The sequence below is a fragment of the Amia ocellicauda genome, chromosome 19, assembly GCF_036373705.1.
Source record: "Amia ocellicauda isolate fAmiCal2 chromosome 19, fAmiCal2.hap1, whole genome shotgun sequence".
Lineage (NCBI taxonomy): Eukaryota > Metazoa > Chordata > Actinopteri > Amiiformes > Amiidae > Amia > Amia ocellicauda.
In genome coordinates this window covers 7,202,456-7,216,894 of record NC_089868.1, presented here as the reverse complement: position 1 = coordinate 7,216,894, position 14,439 = coordinate 7,202,456, and the positions used below count along the sequence as shown (strand labels likewise).

Genomic DNA, 14,439 nt, shown 5'->3' with positions numbered 1-14,439 from the left:
GATTTGAACTCTGGGTCAAGATTCTGTAAAATTCACTCTAGTTCAGCGGATCGCACAAGGCAAAATATTTCAGCTTTTTGACACCTTAAATGGTTTCACTGTTTTTATTTATTTATTTATTTATTTATTTATTTATTTATTAATTCATTCATTAATTCATTTAACTTCCCTGTGTGGCATCTGACAAAATGCCAGTCATTAGCACTCTGGAAGCTCTCTAAGACACAGTTGTACACACTCTGTCTTAGAAAAAAAACCTAAAGGAAATAAAGGAAAAAGAAAAATGTTACATTTCAAAATAAAGCCCTTTTGAGTCCAACAATTCATCAAATGGAATCCAGCCCTTTGATTTAATAAGAAAGAGCTGCCCAAGGCTGTGTGCTGTCAATCTCTCTGATTTCTTTGGTTCTTATAAGAGCAAATGTAGGCCTGCATATTGTGTGTGAGAGTGAGAGAGAGAGACAGTAGAGAGAAATTGGATTATTGTTTCTCAAGGCCAGCATGCTCTGCTCTTTGAAAAGGTGCAGATTTACAACATGGAAATATTGGAATCTGAAGGATCCGGGAGAACGGACACAAAGGTTTACAAAAGGACAAAGTAGAAGAAAAAAATGAAAAAATATTTAAATTCAAGTAAAAGCAAATGTGAGGATGGGTTGATAAAATTTCTTATTAGCACTTATTCTGCACTGGCAGAGGATTGAGGTACACCGTGTTCCAGTGTGGATATTTATCCACTGTCATTTTGGTCTAATATTTTAACATAATATTAACTCCTTTACAGAGGGACAGCAGGCCGAGGGGCCCGTCTTTTTCATTTTTCGTTAAACTGTGGCTACAAAACTGGAAAGAATTCCCTTAAAGCACAGATTTACCATTTATCAACCGTCTACTTACCAACAGTCAAGTACTGTTATTTGTCTGATAAGACAATAAGAACCTTGAGATTTTGGTGCTGCTTAACTATCTAACTCACCAGCTTTTGTTGTTTGAACTTACAATTCAATCAATTGTAATCAATGTATCACCTGTCCACTTATCAGTAGGTAGCCAATTACTACTACTAAAGCCATATAACTTTTGCAGCTGTTTAGACGTAGTTTATTTTTGATTAATGTACATGAAACTATAATGGTTATGACATACACACTTGGAAATGCGTCTAATTGAAATATGTTCATTGCTTCATAAAACAGAAGCCACTGGCATTGTGCAATGATTGGCATAACTTTTTTTCTGTCTCACGTATATCAAAACGTGTCAAAAAACAAACACCCTCCCGTTTAAGTGAAAGTTTGGTTTTGGTTGCAGTTTTCTGCTGGGAAAATCATTATTGTGGCATCCATTAATTTAAAAATGGTAAATAAAATAACTTTTGTACAAATAAATACATAAACATTTAAAAAATCTGTGTTTTTTTTTTTTTTTTTTTTTTAAAGTATGAAGATAAAAATCCATATAGTGATACTTGGTGTGGACTTCTATTGTTTTTTCCTTATGATGACTTTTGCCCTTTGTCTACTGTCCACTTTTTGCTTTGCTTGTGAAGACTTCCTCTCTTGGAAAGAACAATTAAAGTGTGTATTTTAGCACCTAATTGTTAAGAAAGACAGAGTAAACAAATTGCAATGAAAGACTGGGGAATGCAATATTTCAGTGCTTAACATCAGTGTAGCGAAAGAGGTGACGGCACTAAAAGTGTCCTACATACCTATAAAAAGAAAAGCTGGGTATGAAATAAAAATTAAGGCACCTTCTCTGTTTGAGGTCTTAGAAACAGCAGTAGTCTCCTGTGGCATGTAGTAGGTTTCCACTTCACTTCAAGCTTTTACTTCAGTCACAACACACATCCAGAAAGAGTAAAAAAAAAAAAAAAACGGAAAACAGAAAATAGACACTAAAACCCTCTCTCTGTTTGCCACAGCGTTCTAGCTGAGGAGATGTTGCCAGAAGCTGCTGTCAAAACCAGGCTGGCTGCATCTTTTGGGTGGGATCTGCTTTGCACTAGCCTAAATCGACCTGATGCCTAGAGTACAGGGAAGGGATGATCATTATAATGTTAGTGCAAGCAGGAGGGGAAGAGAGAGAGGGGGGGGGGGATGACCTTCATTGGCAATTCCCCTGAGAGCCAGTGCATTTGTGTGGGTTGGCAGAGAACAAAGGAGAGATGGAGAACTGGTATGGCATACAAATTTCAAGAATCAGCCGAGGTGTTTTTGTTTTTTAATCATGTCCTGAACCTACCTTGTATCTCATTTTTGTTTAAGCTCTTAGCAGCCTTCCTGTTTCATGTACAGTGTACTGCATAAAAATAAATAAATAAATAATGAAAATGCTTTGCTGCTTTGTTTTTATGCCTGTTCCTTGTGTACTACTTTGATGGATCTGTAACCATTTTCAGATGACAAACGTATAAGAAAGTTCCACATTTCTCGACCTTTGCACCGTTGCTCTACCTTTTTCCAGACTTTTTTTTTTAAAAGCCCATCTCTTAATCAAGCAAAAGCACGATGTGATAGAGTACTACAGGGACTTATTAGAATGAGAAGTTATAACTTGAACACCTGAGGGTGAGCCCATATATATTTTGAATGCATTTCAGATTCACCATGTCTGCTGATATGAAAACTTGAAAAAGCGACATGCTGGCACAGGCCAATGTGAAGGTTAACTTTTCCCCAAAACCCACCGCCCCCGCTCCATAATAGTACTTTGTCAGAAATGCAGCTTGCCTGCGTGAAGAGAAGCAGAAAGTGCCTCCCACTCAATGCTGTCAGAGGTGCAATTTCCACGCAGATGATTAAAAAGCAGCCTAACAGTGGACCCAGAGCAGGTACTCGGCCCAGTTGTCATTACCTCTAAAGTGGGAAGAACCTCTTACAGCCAGAAGTACACACTGCTCTCTCTTTTTGTTGTTGGACCATTAGCCCCTATTGGAGGGCTGAATGGTAGGCTGAAAAAGACCAACTAGATACAAATTATTTGGATAATATTCTGCAATGCCTGGCATGTTCACTGTCAGCTCTTATTATCTGCGGAAGAATTCACAGTGTTTTGTTGCCACAACTTGGTACGAAAGAGCCTTTTGGGAAGGGAAATACAAAACGGATTACAGAGCACATTATTGAGAAGAGAGGTCATCCCTAAAACAGGCTGCTGCAACAGGATGTGCCTGCAGAGAGCTATTGTTGTTGGGAGCCAGAGATGGAATTGTGGAGGACCTTACAGAGCTGGAGAGGAAATATTTTTTAATGGTTTTAATACCAATTTAAAAAAAAAAAGATGGCCAGCAAGTGGATAATCTAACGCAAGCCATCTGATCAGTCAGTGAGTTCCCAACAGAGCTCAGCTTGCCATGCTTCCCACTGACCATCTGTGGCAAATGACTGTCAGTAAAAACAGAACCAATAAAGATCACTCTTAGGATCAGGGCCACAGGTAGCAGGTTTTTCTCAGGAATAAAAGTTAAATTAGATTAATCATATGTAAGCAGAGGTATATAGATTTGCACTTGGTACTTCTTCTTTGCCTGTTTTATGCATCTTGTGTGGTGCTCTGTTGCCTCCTGCTTAGAAAAAGATGGGTGATGCTTTTGAAGTCTTTTATAGGGTCACTGCCATGAAGCTGGATTCAAAGATCTTTACCCCCATGCAAAACTATAATACTGCCCCACAATGCTTAATTTCTTGAAAATCTTTTATTTTAAAATGCGATTTTCTATTTACTTCCCCCTACCTGCTATGTGCTACTTGCATCGTCTTCCCCTGTATCCTTGCTAGTGTACACTTGATGTAGAAAAAAAACATGAATTTCCTGTTGTCACATAAAAGTAGGACAGGTGTGGCTGGGGAGAGATTAAAGGTGCAGGTTGTGTTTTGCAGGTGCACTAAGGAGCACGGGACATCTGCCATTAAGTGCCACTCAAGAAGTGTCCGTGTGCACCAGCTGACACCAAAGGGAAATTTATTCCTCTTTTTATTGCATTATTTTTATTTTATTGCGCTAATGTGCATTAGAGGCAACAGCCAGGTAGAGAGAGAAGCTTGAGTGGACCACCTTGAAGGAAGGTGAGGCCACTCTATTTAATCTCAGATGGGTTACTGGGGGGCCCAGGGGGTGGGGACCTGTGTATCCGTTGTGCATTTGTCATAATCAAATGTGTGAGACTGCTCACTGAAATGTGACGCCCCGTGGTGTGCAGTTTTTCATTTGAAGGCAAATCCTCATCTCCTCTGTGTCACCACTACATTTGCAGGTGTGGCTGGATTGGATCACGTTAACACTGGATGTTTCTTATTGGCAGGTGGAGAAGTTTAAAAGACAAAAAGAAAAAACCCAACAACAACCAAAAAAACAACGTCAGCACTGCAATAGTGATGCTCTGTTGCAACAGTATAATGCAGTGTCTTTGGAGGTAGGGCAAGATGTCTGATATTTCACGGCCTTGAACATGGGATGTTAGAGATTAAACATAACCCCCCCAAAAAAGTGGATTGCTTGCAGTTGACAAACGCACAGTCTTTGATGCAAGATCTTGTGTGCCCACTCTCATATCTGCCTGCTGTTGTTAATAAAAATCCTAACCTACAATGTTTTCCAGAAGACACAATTAGAACTGTTTTGGAAAATCTTGACTAAACGGTGGAGAGAGGGAAAAAAAAAAAAAAGTATTTCCCTGTAGTTTACAATTAGCTACACTTGCTACAAACCCAGATACATTATTAAAGCGCTCGCCTCTTGCAAGCTTAAAGACTGCAATTCTTCATTCAGTGTGGCACTCTACTGTGCTCTTGCTTGCTGTATAGTGCTGCCATATGGGACTGTATCCAACCTATGCTTCTCTCGGGATTTCCCAACAAATAAAAGTTGACGTGAAAAAGCTGCATCTCCCCGAGTACAACCTTGCTCATAAATAAGCCAAGATGATCTTGAACTGAACACTACACCCCTTCCCCTATGATCAGTGTTCCCTGACAGGCCCACATATAAACAACATAAATCCTTCATGCACAATATTCTTGGATTCTGTTGCCAAATGCTGACGAAACTCTGCTCTGCTTTTCTGCCAGGAACCAGGAGGCCTCTACTCTGCAGGTCTACGTCATTTGTGCAGATCACAAGCCCAGCTGGCCTGTCAGAGCACATCAGCTCCAAAATCACACGAGTATTTGTCATTTTGCAGAAAACTTGATGGAAAAGCATATGTTCAGTACATCTTTTGTACTCTCTACAGCTTGGATCACACTGCCATGATGGGACATTTTCATATGGTTATATTGTATCAGATGTTTAGCAGAGTCCATTATGTACTCTGAAGTTGCAAGAGCCCTCTTCTTCTTCTTCAACTTCCATATAATCTCAGATGACCTGCATGGGGTTCCTCTGGGCTCTGGCACAGTCAGTCTGTTAATTTTAGAATTCTAAGGGCTTGCTATGTCTATACCTTGTTTCATTTTGTCATAAAATATATATATTTTAATTCATCCACAGTTCTCATCAAAATACTGACATTTAAGTTAATAAATACTATCTTAAAATGTGTCAGGGGACTAGATATAGTCCAATAAATGATGCTTAAGATCCCGTAACTGATATGGAAAAATACATTATGATCACACAACTTGCAGAAGATGAAATCAACAGACAATGGCACTGGATATAGTGTAGATTCTACTTTATTGAACTATTGTAATCTTACTTTTTTGTATCCTATACCTTAGCATTCAAAGTAATAATGACTCTTCTCGAATGGAACATAATTGCCACCGTTGATTAGATGCAAACAGACCACATTTCCAGTGATGTGGCATGCCTTTTTCAGCAACCTCAATCAAGAAAGAGTGCTCCTTCTCCCATAAGAGGGCTGCACAGTGTCTGTTGGATGGCTGGTTTTCCTTCACCAATTGTCCCACACACTATCGTCCAGATTATCAATCACGTGATCTATAGAGACTGGTTGCCCTAGGTCATTCAGAGAACTCACATCACTGGTCCCCTGCCAAACGATCTGTGTACTTTGCGGCTTCTCAAACTGAATGAAAAAAAAAGTTATTGTTAAACATGTGTGTTTTCTTTTGTCGCTGAAACCACAGAGCATTTTCCGTGTCAGGGGCATCAAATTGTCAGTCAGACACTGACAGACCGCTGAGTCTAATTCATTTCGGCAAGTCAAGAAAGGCTCCTTTGTTTTAATGGGCCATGATATCATCTCTCATTATCCACTGCAATATATCAGGAAAATGAACAAGGAATCTACAGAACTCTGGGACTCCGAGGACATGATTTGGAACTAATCACACGCTGTAAGATTAATAGATGACTAGATATCTGAGAAGGACAATGTGGCCCTCTATTATTATTAAAAATACACGGAGGCTTTGTTTCCTGCACAGCCGGCTTCCAAAAAAACACAGAATACATTTGGTTTAGTCTAAAATCCTGGGGAATTCCACATTCGAAATACGTGATTCAATCATCCTCCTGTGCCTTGCACCCCCTCCTCAGGTTTCGTGGATCTTGGACATGAATATCAAATAAAGTGACTTCAGTTAGTAAATAATGCAGTTCTTCCATGACGTCCGCAAATCTGAGGAGCACTTATAAAGTTGTGATTTTATTACGCAAAACGCAGTGGCCAAATGGCTCATTTTCATCAGAGTTGCCAATCACAAGCAGCCAGCAAGCCAAGAATGAGAAACTCAGTTCGAGACGGACACCATTAACAATGACAATGGCAGCTGTAGGACTCACCAGATCAGAAGCTGTTCTGATAATACACCCTGTCAAAGTCACACTAACACCTCTACTTGCTTTACTTTTATCAAATGTGTTATTGCTGTTTGGGACCTGAAATGTTATTATCTGTTACATGTGAGTGGACTGTAATTCATCCGACTGTATAGCTTAAATTGTGATGTTTTCTTCTGTGAAGGGACCAAGATCACTCGTCATGGATGAGGGCTGAACTTTAACTGAAACCCCAAAGGAGGACTATGAGTTACAATGTGCTGTCCACACTCATTTACTTCAAATAATTTTGAACTGCATACAACTGTTGGGTGAGACCTTTTGATATGCTTGGTTGAGCTTTAGAACAGCCTTGACTAGTCAAATATTTATATTAATATACTATACAATTTAAAAAAAAATGACTTGAATTTACTTCTCATTTACAGAGCCTCTGCAGAACACAGAAAACCCAAACATGAACATCTCTCCCTACCACATCAAACTGATCATCTTCTATCTTATGAATCAGACCCAGACCCTAACTAACTTACTTTGTGGATTCACTTTTGAAAGTTTATCCAACAAATAATCACAGATTCAGACATTTGTTGAAGGTATGCTGAAGCAACATGACCTGGCTGGGCAGTTCCTGAAGCCCTCATATTGAAGGATGAATTACTACAGTGAATTCAGGATTTTGCTTATCTCTGGGCCAAGCTACTTGCCGTGGATTATGAAAGCCACATCCTGGGCCTGGGTGAGAAGGATAAGAATTTAAAAACAAAGGAGATTAATTGAAGAGACACTGCTCAGGAATACAATTATATCCATGCAGTTAATTAGAAAGCAGAGAAAATACAGAATGGTGATTTGTTGGTCCATAAAAAACGCTAAAAAAAATAGTCACGTATACAACTTCCAAAGAACAGACATACCCCTAAAAGGCAACGCAGACACTAAAATGTGTTTGTTTTTATTCACAAAAATAAGCTTCAGAGTAGTTTTGTGTGTAGCAGACTACTTCATTGGTTGCCTGGGGGCATCTACCAGCTCTCCTGAAGTGAATACATTAACAATGGGGAGCTGGGCTTTCCTCTGTTAGGAAATGAGATCGCTTAGGGAGCAAACTAGGATATTAAGAGGAGAGCTGCTGGTGGGTTATTAAAGCGGCTCTCGGAGTCAATACAACCCTGGCAGCATCATGCAATATTTAGCACTTCTCCCATGTCGGCACCAATGTAATAATAAAAATACTGTGCCTCAAACCATACTAATCTGTTCAGAGCAGTGAACAAGATTCTGTTAAGAAAGTGACTTCTGTGGATGTGGATGACAGTGGAGTGTTCACTCAGCCGTGTGGGCACATTTGGTCCGAAAATGAAGAGAGATAAACTAACAAAGGGAAAGCAACCACAGTTAGTACTGAACTGCTGCTTTCCTTTATATTTGCGCGCGCACACACACACCATAGAACTATCCAAAGATGTGGCACCCTGTTTGTGAATCTTTTTACAAAACATTCTGTGTAGAGAGGGCATATAAATATCTCTGAGGAAAGAGAGAGAGAGCTGCTGCCTGTTATTGCAGCTGTCCGAGGTGCTGAAATGCTCCAGTTTTACTGTACTGTAATAACAAAGTATCAAGTGCAATCTGAAAACAAATGCATTCTTCTTGATGTCATCTGACTTTGTTCAGTGCCCCGTCTTTCCTCCACTAAAACTTGGGTGACATGCAGGAGAGAAAGAGACAGAGGGAGGGAGAGAAAAAGTCCAAGAATTTTTGCAACAAGCAGACAAATATGCCAAAATCGATAGGAAAATGCAACACTTTAAATGTTTAGAAGGTTTTCTGGCAAGTGTTATTTTTTTCAAAAGGGCTATACTATTTAGTTGTACCACCACTTAACCCCAGCCAACCCTTGTTAAAGGAAAAAAACATTTAAAATGACAAAGTTTTTCCATTTGTTTTATGTGACATAGTTATCCTTCTCTATCTATTACAGGAACCGTCCCTATGAACACCGCAAATTACCCTGCTTAAAAGTTTGGCCTGCATGGAAAACTCTCTCAAGCAGCCCACAATAAATTGACAGCACGTTGAAAATGAAGCCCTTGGAATTCCAGCAACAGAATAAAATTGCATTAGTGAACATCAGCATCTATTGTCTTAGCCTGTGTTCCTGTTCCCTTGATTGTTTTGCTTGCATTTCCTGTGTAACTATAATGGCTTTAGACAGCTCCAGCACTGACACAATAAACTGCAATCCTTAAAATCATGGGGAAAGGGAGAGTTTTACTGGAACAGGGCTCCCGAAAGACAGATTTATTACCCTGTCTGGAGGTCTGGAAGGGGAAGACAATATGTTCCAGGCAGGAAGAGGAGTCACATTGGCTGAAACTTGACAAGCACATCTTCTTCACTTAAGATACAAATGCAATTAGCCAGGAGGAAAGCACATTTGATGGGAGAATAATTTAAACATGAATCACCAATAAGCCCTATAATGCAAAGTCTCTTGTCCCTAAATTCTGGGCTGTTTTGGACTTGTATAGAAGGGATCCTACCAGACTGCATTCAGTACTTGTGCTCCTATTTCTGGTCTAGTCATCAGCCCAAGAAAGGCACTGGCATCGACCGAATACACAGAGGACTGTAATACAAAGTAATTCAATTCAAACGACCATTAGAAAATTAATACTAACTCCATCTCCAGCTTCTTTTCTTTTGTTTGCTTGTCATGAAAACTGGTTAATTACCGCACGACAGGAAGAAGGGCACATCAACATAACATGTGACTTTCTACCCACAATCTCCTACAAACCCCTTCGTGAAAATCTTGCTGAGTACATTTGCACAGAAATATCATATCATATCATGCCATGGTGCGACACAGTCTGGGATTTTGGTGGGGATGTCTCAGGAAAAGGTTGCCCGGAATGTGTATGTGTAGTGCTGAAGAAAAGCGGTAAAAGCAGAAAATCAAACCTAGCCCCTCCCTTGGTATAGGCTGTGGACTAAAGCTGGATGTAAAGCCCCTCTCAGCCTCTGCGCCACTAAACAGTTTCCTAATTGTATCATTCAATGGCATATGGTGTGCGGCTGTTGCAATCTTGAGACATGGTTGCGGCTCAGAAATCAGGGGTGTGGCCCAGGATACAATACAGCACACTCCTCTCTCTCACCTTAGACACCGACTATGGAAAGCACTCCATTCACCCTCCTGCACTTCCCCTCAGGTACAATTCCCATGCAGGTGGAATGCAGGGGCCTCCTGAACGATCGGCAGGTGTGTTCCTTAGTCTAGAGAGGACAGGTACCTGGGGGGGAGTACTCCAGTGTTTTGGGCAGCGTTTTGTTGTAGAGGTGGCAGTAGGGGGATCCAACACTTTCTGACAGTGTTTGTCACACACCCCATCAGTGCCACGATGCTATGGTTTTCTACATTGTGTACCATGGCTTTACAATCATTTAACTTTGTATTCCTAACCTATGGCATACTACAGTATAGTTTGTCTCTCACATGTGTATGCATATCAATGAGGCCCCACAGAAGTCAGTTTCATTGGTCCTCCATATTAAGCTTGAAGATATTTATAAATCACCTTAACTGACTAATGCAGGTCACCATCCTACAATGGTAACTTTCACCACTTAGCCATTAGCCAGGTTTTACTCTCCAGCAGCCATAGACAGATGTCTGCCCAGACATGGGGGGGGCGGGATCATTCAGTCTTCACTTGCTACATTAACGTTATCTTTAAAAGGGAGCTGGTTCTGCTACAGAGGCCTCTTACACAGAAGTAAACATGGCCCAGACAGATAAGGTGGAATGAGTCTCCTTTCACTTCTTATCAGTTAAGATATGCAGCTCTGCATTATTCATTATTCATATATATTTGTATGTTTCTACACAGAAGAAGCTGTATTTGAACTTGGCTCTGCGCCTTCAGCCGGTCTGCCTGCCTGCTGGGGTGACACATCTCCCACCTGTGAATTTTTTTATCAGTGTAGCTCACAGCCAGCCAGGGGTCACTGCAAATTAAGATGGGGCACTTTTTATTTTTACACCAAACGCCTGCCCTTGAAAGCTGCAGTCTTCGCTCCACACTCTCACTGTGGTCTGCAGAAAAAAGTAGGGGAGTGTGAAATGATAACGAAAGGCCTGAAATCGGTTACAGATCTGACATTGAGCCTCTTGGTTCAGAGATTCAACTTTTACAAGTTAGAGGGAGAACTAAGGAGAGAAATCCCAAACCCTTTCCTGCTAAGTGCCTGAAAAAAAAGGAAGGGGGAGAATCAAACCTGCTCCTGAGAGACAGTACTGCTTTTCAGAATCAATCTGAGCTCCTAGAACTCTAGCTCAAGGAGGAGTTCAGAATATAAAAATGTAAAAAATTGCTGTCCTCTGGCTTGCATTTTCTGAACCGGCAGCCATTACTGTTTTTTGTGTTTGTTTTTTTAATCCTGATAAAGACATGTGTGGCACTTTATCAACAATATAGCTATGCAGCTTGCTCTAAATTACTACGTATCCTTATGGAAAGAAGTACCCCTCTATAATGAATCTAGTCTTTAGGTATGTTGTTTGGGCTCGGAATCCAAGCCGAGTCTGGCATGAGGTGGAAGCCCTGGCTGCACCATCAGACATTTAAATAATCAGGCTAAACTAAACCACACTGAACCAAATTAAATGCATGCAGAACACTACAAGACAGTTAACAATAAAATATCTGGCTTGGACAACTTTCTTTTTTTTTTTTTCTGTGTTACACTTTCTGTTCTGTAATGCAAACTGATTTAAAATCTGACATCTGCAAGTGAAATCATTGAGCTTCTGCTTTTATTATGAACTCCTGCCATGCTCAAGACCCTTAATTACCATTGTTATCAACCAATGCCCACTGCATCAGATAAATAACTCTCTACAAAATACCTTATTTAATGCAGCCTCTTCCAATAACAACAAAAACAGAACAATTGTAATACCATTTGTAGTGTAAGCTTTGTGACTTTTTTTTTTTTTTTAATTTTGTGAGCTACAGAAAACACAATTTCTTTAAATGTATTTAGCTTGTGTATAAATGCCACTGCGTAACTCTTATACACATTTTCAATCTTCATGACATTTTCTAAGCTGTTTGATAAATAAGTGCAAGAAAAAGTGAGATGACAGATTTTTTTTTTTTTTTTCTCCCCTGAAAATCTTCAGAGTTATATGTTTTGTACAGGCAGACAGACAGCCTATATAGAAAATGTAAAATAGTAACCTTTCAAAATACTTGATTGTACTGCTGGGGTCTTGGAATATTACCACTACAGAGCTGACAGTATTTAACCTGGGGTCTGATTGTATTCTGATTGGGAACCAGCCTGCTATGGCTTTACAAAGTGCATTCTTTCCTGCACTTCTGATATGAAATGTCAGTCAAGCCTTAGAAAGTAAAGGTTGAATTTCTAGTTATTTCTAAGTTATTTATGCCCATGTGCTGTATCACATAGCATGACAGATATCTCCTAACAGTGAAACACAACACTTGGATAAAGAAAATTAATTACATTTGTTTAATATTGTGTGTGTATGTTTGCGTTCAACATCCTAGGCTCAGGATGAATATATAAATAAAATATCCTCTGTGGCATGAACACAACTTTCTCAATAGTGACCAAATAAAATTAAACTCAACTTCCTCCTGAGCACTGAATAGTTCAGAGGAACTAGGCACTCCACTGTACTTTACTTCATCATTTTAAAATGATTTAAGTATGAAATGCCATCACATGGTGAAATTATAGCCTGACTTTGCTTGTTTGGGAAAATATCTTCAGGGTCTGCTGTCCATTAATATATATTTTAAAAGCACAAGGTGTACTTCAAAAACATGAGTAATTACTTCAAGTAATCGTGAAATACTAAAAGAAAACTATATAAAAGAATGTGAAATTTAGTTTCCGAAGAGACTGGTTATGTTTCTGGTGTATAGGATTCTTTATGCAAAATCCCACTAGAGATTCTGAGAAATGGTACAGTGGACAAACCTTATTTCTGATGGTAAGTGAGGTAGGTTGTGTTAGACTTTCCGGACTTAATGCAATAACTCTTTCAACATCCCTCTCCTACTGCAGTGTAGACAAAGTAGCCTAAACACAGTTGACATGTTTGGTTGGCTTCACACTCACATTGCAAAGATAAAAACATGGATAAAAACAGGACCACATAGGGAGGGGTTCCAGCAGGTCCTCCGCAGCAAAAACCGTAGAGTAAGTGGCTTACTGTACACAGACCTTATTGTGCTTTCACTACCTCTGCAGTTTCAAGCCACACCTGTCCATAGGGGGATTAAAGTCAGTGAAATAATTGAATAGGCTGGTTCTGATGATTTGGATCCATGTAACGCTTTCTTAAATTTTAGTCTTCTTCATCGATTGCTCTTTTTAGGCCTTATTCCTGGACATAATCTTTCTTTTGCACATTTTATTATCAACGGGGAACACAAATGAAGGCAACTCAAGGAATGTGGTTGATATCTGACTCCACATCCAGCACCCAGCTGTTTTAGTTGCATCCTACTAAATCCATACAAATGCATTCCTACCCAGCATCAAGACTAAGAGTATAAAGTAACTGGTGTGGATCCCCACAGATTTTTTATTTGTAAGTCATTTGTAGGTTTCTTAAAATCAGTCATTTCCAAATGCTACAAAGGAACCAGTGCCCTATTTTTTTGTAATACTGTATAACAAAATCAAAATTGACAGACTAACATGCCTCATGGGAGCATCGCATAACTAATCTATATTTTACTATGAAATATCTTGTTAGGCAGAAAGTAATAAGCCCAAATTGAATGTGTGATACTTCCAAGGTAATTCTTTTTTAATAATTTTCCAGAGCTAGGCCTATCACATCAAACAGCTCCACTGTGCTCAAGAACCCATGTCATGAGTGGAAATTAGCAGCTCCCATGATTGCGTTACGGGTGTAAGACTACCGCAAATGAATGCCCGTGCTTATCAGCATCATTGGGGATTAATAAAAGGCAGTGTTGCGTTGCCATGTGGAAGTGGTTTTATCTTGTAAATGTCAGGCTGCAAACATATCTGACTGCAGCCTTCCATGGTCCTCACGCTGCTCTGCTAAGTGCCAATATGACTGAGCAATCCCCTCCGCCAGATCTGCAGGGTTCTTACAGTGATACAAAGAAGTTTGTAATGGCTCATCAATGTCGTTTACACTCACAGCAGCTGGCTGGTGCCTGGGAAGCTATGTTAACTTTCACAGCCAGCAAGCTGACACCCCTAGTTCTGCACCCAGCCTTCACACCAGGGCCGCTGCTTTCCACGTCAGGGGTGTCCCAAGACACTGAGAAAGGGGATATCAATACAAATCTGGTTTTATATATTGTACTTTAAAAGACTGGGTGCAATGGAAGGGGATTGGAACCATAATATAAAACCAGTCTAGAGAGCGAACAGTGATACAGCAAAGAGGGTTTCTATTTTCTATCTTTGCAAACAAATGCTGATTTCTCTATTTCCATACTAATTCCTTACAAAAGGAGAGTGTGACCATTCAGGAACATGTGTAGACAGCATGGATACTAACTGGACTAATGGAAGAACACTGATAAGCTAAGACAAAAAACATGTTAGTGTCCAAACTTTAGTATAGTGTTTCTCTTATGATATCAGGTTTAGCCTTGTAATGTACCC

General features: G+C 39.8%; 1 protein-coding gene and 1 long non-coding RNA gene across 3 annotated transcripts in view; one reads left to right on the top strand and one right to left on the bottom strand.

Moving 5' to 3' along the window:
* The window catches only part of LOC136714928 (xenotropic and polytropic retrovirus receptor 1 homolog), a 155,716-nt gene that overhangs the window by 57,185 nt on the left and 84,092 nt on the right, over positions 1-14,439 (bottom strand). The gene's annotated exons all lie outside the window — the stretch shown is intronic.
* Positions 6,950-8,878, top strand: LOC136714954 (uncharacterized). The gene is made up of 3 exons (XR_010805071.1): positions 6,950-7,058; positions 7,176-7,486; positions 8,732-8,878. It is a non-coding gene; the product is annotated as an uncharacterized LOC136714954 (long non-coding RNA).